We start from the raw sequence: 9,168 nt of genomic DNA, 5'->3' as shown, positions 1-9,168 counted from the left end.
GACTTTGTCTCAAAATATAAGATAAAAAGAACTGGAATGAAGTTCATTGATAAAGTGTGAGTTCAATCCCCAGTGCCTAATAATAATAATAGTAATAGTTCAAAATTATGAGTTAACAGACAAAGACAGTACAGATTATAACTTTGGACTATTAAAGATTGAAATCGAAATTTACACTGAGCACTCCTGGGAATGACTGATACATCATTGTGAAACATATACTGTATTCCTACTGCCTAAGAATGAGAAGTGAATCCTTTAAAAAACTACATAACCACATGCAAAATATGACATGGGCATTAATTTTATTTTTTTTAATTAATTTTTATTGTAGGTTGTTCAAAACATTACATAGTTCTTGATATATTATATTTCACACTTTGATTCAAGTGGGATATGAACTCCCATTTTTACCCCATATACAGATTGCAGAATCACATCAGTTGCACAACCATTGATTTACATATTGCCATTCTGGTGTCTGTTGTATTCTGCTGCCTTTCCTATCCTCTACTATCCCCCCTCCCCCCTCCCCTCCCCTCTTCTCTCTCTACCCCCTCTACTGTAATTCATTTCTCCCCCTTATATTTTTCCTCCTTTCCCCTCACTTCCTCTTGTATGTAATTTTGTATACCCCTGAGGGTCTCCTTCCATTTACATGCAATTTCCCTTCTCTCTCCCTTTCCATCCCACCTCTCATACCTGTTTAATGTTAATCTTCTTCTCATGCTCTTCGTCCCTACTCTGTTCTTAGTTACTCTCCTTATATCAAAGAAGACATTTGGCATTTGTTTTTGAGGGATTGGCTAGCTTCACTTAGCATAATCTGCTCTAATGCCATCCATTTCCCTCCAAATTCTATGATTTTGTCATTTCGTAATGCAGAGTAATAATCCATTGTGTATAAATGCCACATTTTTTTATCCATTCGTCTATTGAAGGGCATCTAGGTTGATTCCACAGTCTTGCTATTGTGAATTGTGCTGCTATGAACATGGATGTAGCAGTGTCCCTATAATGTGCTCTTTTTAGGTCTTTAGGGAATAGACCGAGTAGGGGAGTAGCTGGATCAAATGGTGGTTCCATTCCCAGCTTTCCAAGAATCTCCATACTGCTTTCCAAATTGGCCGCACCAATTTGCAGTCCCACCAGCAATGTACAAGAGTACCCTTATCCCCACATCCTCGCCAGCACTTGTTGTTGTTTGACTTCCTAATGGCTGCCAATCTTACTGGAGTGAGATGGTATCTTAGGGTGGTTTTGATTTCATTTCTCTGACTGCTAGAGATGGTGAGCATTTTTTCATATACTTGTTGATTGATTGTATGTCCTCCTCTGAGAAATTTCTGTTCAGGTCCTTGGCCCATTTGTTGATTGGGTTATTTGTTATCTTATTGTCTAATTTTTTGAGTTCTTTGTATATTCTGGATATTAGGGCTCTGTCTGAAGTGTGAGGAGTAAAGATTTGTTCCCAGGACGTAGGCTCCCTATTTACCTCTCTTATTGTTTCTTTTGCTGAGAAAAAACTTTTTAGTTTGAGTAAGTCCCATTTGTTGATTCTAGTTATTAACTCTTGTGCTATGGGTGTCCTATTGAGGAATTTGGAGCCCAACCCCACAGTATGTAGATCATAGCCAACTTTTTCTTCTATCAGACGCCATGTCTCTGATTTGATATCAAATTCCTTGATCCACTTTGAGTTAACTCTTGTGCATGGCGAGAGAAAGGGATTCAGTTTCATTTTGTTGCATATGGATTTCCAGTTTTCCCAACACCATTTGTTGAAGATGCTATCCTTCTTCCATTGCATGCTTTTAGCCCCTTTATCGAATATAAAATAGTTGTAGTTTTGTGGATTGGTTTCTGTGTCCTCTATTCTGTACCATTGGTCCACCCGCCTGTTTTGGTACCAGTACCATGCTGTTTTTGTTACTATTGCTCTGTAGTATAGTTTGAAGTCTGGTATAGCTATACCGCCTGATTCACACTTCCTGCTTAGCATTGTTTTTGCTATTCTGGGTCTTTTATTTTTCCATATGAATTTCATGATTGCTTTCTCTATTTCTACAAGAAATGCCATTGGGATTTTGATTGGCATTGCATTAAACCTATAGAGAACTTTTGGTAATATCGCCATTTTGATGATGTTAGTTCTACCTATCCATGAACAGGGTATATTTTTCCATCTTCTAAGACCTTCTTCTATTTCTCTCTTTAGGGTTCTGTAGTTTTCATTGTATAAGTCTTTCACCTCTTTTGTTAGGTTGATTCCCAAGTATTTTATTTTTTTTGAGGATATTGTGAATGGGGTGGTGCCGCAGCCCGGCTGGCTGAGCAAAATATCGGGGGGGTGACGAATGACTTGTGTAGATTGATGCAGCAGAAATAGGAGCTGTTTATTGTAGGACAACAGAGGTATTTATACATTTTGCACAGCTTATCTTAATTAGCATAAACTGGATACAGCAGTCAACCAATCAGGAATCTCCACACTTAATGGCTCACTTTTGTTACTTTACAAACCACTCCCTCTGGCATTTGGCCAGGCGCCATCCAGACTTGTTTACAGACTCTAACATATCCCCCTTTTGTTTAATTTAAATAACGACCATAGTGGTTTTTACACAAACACCATAAATAACCTGCTAGAAACAGAAAGGGAGGATACAAATGTTACAATTCCAAGCTAATTGATGGCTCCATGCAAGAAGCCTTTGGAAAAATTATACCAGCAATGACACCATTTGTAAAGATATCGAGTTACAATTTGTTGTAGATTACAATTTGTTGTCTCAGTCCAGATAAAGCAGTGTCTCAATAGATTAACTCACAGTCCAGGTAAATCACAGTCCAGGTAAGTTCTGCAGGCAGCTAGCTTAAGTTGTAGCAGCAGAAACAGCAACAGCTCCGAAGTCTCGTCAGGTTCTCAGCTGAAGTTTCCTCTGGTTCTCAGTAACACTGTAGATTATTTCACCTTTGTTTTCACCGGCACTGGGATGAAGGCAGGAACTCCAGATGGCTAAAGAAAATCCTGTAGCATTTCACTAAGAAAACAACCTTCTGAACAATTTAGTACATTATCTCAAGGTTTTTTACATTTGAAATAAGCCTTAATAGTGCTTATTACTCATTAGCTTCCAGGTGTGGGAGACCCAGTGTAGTTACTGGCCTTGGAAATGATCAAACTTCAGGGACGCCAGTAGCGTCTTCTGCCAGCTGTAGCATCCCGGGCAGCCCCAGATGGCCCTGGGGAGAGTCCCAGACTCAAACTGCTTCCGGGCACAGGGAGCAAAAGCCTGCGAGACTGTGCCTCCAGGTCAGGTCTAGATTTGGGCTCACAGTAGCGATTCGCTCCCCTGGGCAGGGGGGCCGGGAAGAGCCCGCAACTGCCGCTTGGAAAATTCTTGCTGCGCCATGATCGACTTGGGCAGGTGGCAGCCACTTTGTCGATTCACGTACCCTCTGGTATCAAAAAGTATTCAATAACAGCCTTTTGCTGCAACTTTTTTCTTGATAATTCTTCTTCTTCTGAACTTTCTTTTTCTTTCTGACTAGAGTTTCTGGGCTTTTATCAACACATGCCCTAACTATTCTTGGTTCCACTGGGGTGCCTTTTTCTCTTATCAATTTACTTCTCACCCCTTCCATATTTTCATCACAAAGACAATACAACATTTCAAGACAAAACAAGACACAAACATACTACATCAATCTTCTCCATTTTCTCGAAATGGCCATTTTTCCTCTTGCCCTATCTGCCTAGGGACGAGCAGATTGCTCCCGTCCTATCTGTGGACGGGCAGCTTTTTTTGTCACTTACCCCCGAGTGTCCCGGGGCTCCCCGTAACGGGCCACCATCTGCCGCAGCCCGGCTGGCTGGGCAAAATATCCGGGGGGTGACGAATGACTTGTGTAGATTGATGCAGCAGAAATAGGAGCTGTTTATTGTAGGATCTCAGCGATATTTATACATTTTACACAGCTTATCTTAATTAGCATAAACTAGATACAGCAGTCAACCAATCAGGAATCTCCACACTTAATGGCTCGCTTTTGTTACTTTACAAACCACTCCCTCTGGCATTTTGCCAGGCGCCATCCAGACTTGTTTACAGACTCTAACAGGGTGGTTGTCCTCATTTCCATTTCAGAGGATTTGTCGCTGATACACAGGAATGCCTTTGATTTATGCGTGTTGATTTTATATCCTGCCACTTTGCTGAATTTATTTATTAGCTCTAATAGTTTCTTTGTAGACCCTTTTGGGTCTGATAGGTATAGAATCATGTCATCTGCAAATAGTGATAATTTGAGTTCTTCTTTTCCTATTTTTATGCCTTTAATTTCTTTCGTCTGTCTAATTGCTCTGGCCAGTGATTCGAGAACTATGTTGAACAGAAGTGGTGAGGAGAGGGCATCCCTGTCTTGTTCCAGATTTTAGAGGGAATGCCTTCAATTTTTCTCCATTCAGAATGATGCTAGCCTGAGGCTTAGCATAGATTGCTTTTACAATATTGAGGTATGTTCCTGTTATCCCTAGTTTTTCTAGAGTTTTGAACATAAAGGGATGCTGTACTTTGTCGAATGCTTTTTCTGCATCTATCGAGATGATCATATGGTTCTTATTTTTAAGCCTATTGATGTGGTGAATAACATTTATTGATTTCCGTATATTGAACCAACCTTGCATCCCAGGGATAAATCCTACCTGATCATGGTGCACAATTTTTTTGATATGTTTTTGTATCCGGTTCGCCAGAAGTTTATTGAGGATTTTTGCATCTAGGTTCATTAGAGATATTGGTCTGTAGTTTTCTTTCTTTGAAGTGTCTTTGTCTGGTTTAGGAATCAGGGTGATGTTGGCCTCATAGAATGAATTTGGAAGTTCTCCCTCTTTTTCTATTTCCTGAAATAGCTTGAAAAGTATTGGTATTCGTTCCTCTTTAAAGGTTTTGTAAAACTCTGCTGTATACCCATCCGGTCCTGGGCTTTTCTTAGTTGGTAGTCTTTTGATGGTTTCTTCTATTTCCTCAATTGATATTGGTCTGTTTAGGTTGTCAATATCCTCCTGACTCAATCTGGGCAAATCATACGACTGAAGAAATTTATCGATGCCTTCACTATCTTCTATTTTATTGGAGTATAAGGATTCAAAAAATTTCTGATAATCTTCTGTATTTCTGAAGTGTCTGTTGTGATATTGCCTTTTTCATCCCGTATGCTAGTAATTTGAGTTCTCTCTCTTCTTCTCTTCGTTAGCGTGGCTAAGGGTCTGTCGATTTTATTTATTTTTTCAAAGAACCAACTTTTAGTTTTGTCAATTTTTTCAATTGTTTCTTTTGTTTTGATTTCATTAATTTCAGCTCTAATGTTAATTATTTCTTGTCTTCTACTTCTTTTGCTGTTGTTTTGCTCTTCTTTTTCTAGGATTTTGAGTTGAAGTATTAGATCATTTATTTGTTGGTTTTTTCTTTTTTTAAGGAATGAACTCCAAGCAATAAATTTTCCTCTTAGAACTGCTTTCAATGTGTCCCATAGATTCCGATATGTTGGGTCTGTGTTTTCATTTATCTCTAAGAATTTTTTAATTTCCTCCTTGATGTCTTCTATAACTCATTAATCATTCAGTAACCTATTGTTCATTCTCCAAGTGATGCATGATTTTTCCTTACTTCTTTTATCGTTGATTTTCAATTTCATTCCATTATGATCAGATAAGATGCATGGTATTATCTCTACTCCTTTATATTGTCTAAGAGTTGCCCTGTGACATAATATATGATCTATTTTTGAGAAGGATCCATGTGCTTCTGAGAAAAAAGTGTAACTGCTTGATCTTGGGTGGTATATTCTATATATGTCAATTAAGTCTAGGTTATTAATTATGTTATTGAGTTCTATAGTTTCCTTATTCAACTTTTGTTTGGAAGATCTGTTCAGTGGTGAGAGAGGTGTGTTGAAGTCTCCCATGATTATTGTATGGTGGTCTATTAGACTCTTGAACTTGAGAAGAGTTTGTTTGATGAACATAGCTGCACCATTGTTTGGGGCATATATATTTTTGATTGTTATGTCTTGTTGGTGTATGGTTCCCTTGAGCAGTATGTAGTGTCCCTCTTCATCCCTTTTGATTAACTTTGGCTTGAAATCTATTTTATTTGATATGAGTATGGACACTCCTGCTTGTTTCCGAAGTCCATATGAGTGATATGATTTTTCCCAACCTTTCACCTTCAGTCTATGTATGTCTTTTCCTATCAAATGCGTCTCCTGAAGGCAGCATATTGTTGGGTCTTGTTTTGTGATCCATTCTACTAGCCTGTGTCTCTTAATTGGTGAGTTTAAGCCATTATTATTGAGATATGGGTTGTTCTTCCAGCCATATTTGTTTATTTATGTTACTAAACATGGTTTGTTTTCCTCTTTGATTATTCCCCCCCCCTTTACTGTACTACCTCCCGCTGTTGGTTTTCATTGATGTTTTCCATTTCCTCTTCCTGTAATATTTTGCCGAGGATGTTTTGAAGAGATGGTTTTCTAGCTGCAAATTCTTTTAACTTTTGTTTATCATGGAAGGTTTTAATTTCATCTTCCATCCTGAAGCTTAATTTTGCTGGATACACAATTCTTGGTTGGAACCCATTTTCTTTCAGTGTTTGAAATATGTTATTCCAGGATCTTCTAGCTTTCAGAGTCTGTGTTGAAAGATCAGCTGTTATCCTGATTGGTTTACCCCTAAATGTAATCTGCTTCCTTTCTCTTGTAGCTTTTAAAATTCTCTCCTTATTCTGTATGTTGGGCATCTTCATTATAATGTGTCTAGGTGTGGATCTCTTATGATTTTGCACATTCGGCGTCCTGTAGGCTTCTAGGATTTGGGATTCTGTCTCATTTTTCAAGTCTGGGAAGTTTTCTCGTATTATTTCGTTGAATAGATTGCTCATTCCTTTGGTTTGGACCTCTATACCTTCCTGTATCCCAATGACTCTTAAGTTTGGTCTCTTTATGTTATCCCATATTTCTTGAATGTTCTGCTCATGGTTTCTTAACAGCTTTGCTGAGCTGTCTATGTTCTTCTCCAGTTGAAATACTTTGTCTTCATTGTCTGATATTCTATCTTCTAAGTGTTCTACTCTGCTGGTAGTATTCTCAATTGAGTTTTTAAGTTGGTTTATTGTTTCCTGCATTTCCAGGATTTCTGTTTGTTTGTTTTTTATAACCTCTATCTCCCTGTATAATTGATCTTTTGCTTCTTGGATTTGTTTATGTAATTCATTGTCGAAGTGGTCGAAGTGGTCTTTCATTGTCTGATTTTGCTGTCTAATGTCTTCCTTGAGACTCCAGATCATCTGAAGCATGTATATCCTGAATTCTTTATCTGACATTCCATCTGCTGCAGATATTACCTCTTCTAAAGTTGAGTTGACCTGCATTGCTTGTGTTCCTTTCTTTCCTTGTCTTTTCATACTGATCGCATTTCTTTCTGCTTGGTGAAACTGTTGTGTTATTGATTTTTCACCCTATATATTTATGTTGCTCTTGTATAGTTGCAAAGTCTCCCTCACAGGCTTTGGCGGTGGTTCTGCCCCTCCTCCAATTGGGGCAATGTGTCTTCCACGCCGGCAGGCCGCTGGGCCTGTACTTTCGGTGTGCCTGTTCTTTCGGTGGTCACAGGTCCGCCTACCTTGCAGGCGTGAGCAGCGGCTCTGCCCCTCCGCTGGCCGCTAGGACTGTTCTGTCTGTCGGTTGCAGGTCTGTCTACCTAACAGGCGCTGGTGGCGGCTCTGCCCCTCCCCCAAATGGGGTGATGTGTCTGGCGGGCCACTGGGCCTTTTTGTCAGTGGTCACGGTTCCGCCTACCTTGCAGGCGCGTGGGGTAGCTGTGCTCCTCCACAGGTTTCTGGGCCTGACCTGCCGGTGGGTCGCAGGTCTGCCTACCTTGCAGGCTCGGGGGGTGGCTCTGCCGCTCTGCCGGCATTAATTTTAAGCCATACACAAACTCAAAATTCAGCAAAGATTCAGATATCAAACTGAAATTTCAGAATGCCTCAGACGCAGGATATGGGAACACTCCTTGACTTCGGTGTCCTCACTGAGTTTTTGGATATGACTTCCAAAGCAGAATATAGATAGATAGATAGATAGATAGATAGATAATTACCCAGCATGATTACGTCAAACTAAATATGTTCTGCACATGAAGGAGACAGTCAACACCTTGATAAGCCAGAAATGGTGTGAGATCCACACTGGAATATCTGTGACTTGTAGAGTTTTACTGTCCAAATCATGTGAGTCTCTCACAGAGGTGGATAAACAGAAAACCCAAGAATAAGCAGGTTAAAAATGGGCAACAGACTCATCACCCTTCTCTGGCCCTCAGCACCATCTCCCACTCCCACCTCTCCTTCTCCTTCCTTCTCTCTCCCCACACGGGCTCTTAGGGCACCACCATGTGGCTGCATCAGGATGAACAGAGGTTTTCCCTACAAGTACAGAAAAGTCGTTCGCTGTCACTGATGTCCTTCTGGAAGAAATTATTCCCAGATTTGCCCTCCCCCCGCCCCACCCCCGCTTACTTCTGACACTAGTCCCTCCTTCATGTCTCATATGTCCCAACAGGTGGCATCGCCCTCAACCTCGCCTGGAAGCTACACATTCCCCATCTTTCTCAGTCCTCAGGAAAACTAGAAAGAGCAAGTTCTCTTCTCGAATCCTAGCTCCCTAAACATCCCTAGAGTCAGAACAACCCTGGGCATCCTTTAACCTTTGGCCCTAAGGGGTTTAAGAGCCACTCTCATTCCCCTTCCTTCATTAGCCCCTTAAACTTATGTATGTCCACCCTTTCCTCCTGGGGTCCACCCTGTTTCCTGAGTCCCCTCAGTGACCACTTTTCCACTCTTTCTCTAACCAGGCATCTGCTTCTTGAAATGTAGACAACCCAGCCACAACCCTCCTCTCTACCCCCCGCCTATCACCCTCGTCCCAGGGCCTGGGTGTATCTCAGGAACTTCATCCTTCTCTTTTATCCCCCAAATGGACAGGACCATTCCAAGTTCTCCTGACTACCCCAAAGCCACCAAGGGTGTTGGAAGACCCTCATGGATTCATCTCAGCAAGGTTAAACCGGCCCCTCCTTCCAGTCCCAAGTACTCCTGCAGCTTAAGC

This window comes from Callospermophilus lateralis, chromosome 6 (assembly GCF_048772815.1).
Source record: "Callospermophilus lateralis isolate mCalLat2 chromosome 6, mCalLat2.hap1, whole genome shotgun sequence".
In the NCBI taxonomy this organism is placed as follows: Eukaryota; Metazoa; Chordata; class Mammalia; order Rodentia; family Sciuridae; genus Callospermophilus; species Callospermophilus lateralis.
This window is presented reverse-complemented; position numbering follows the sequence as displayed.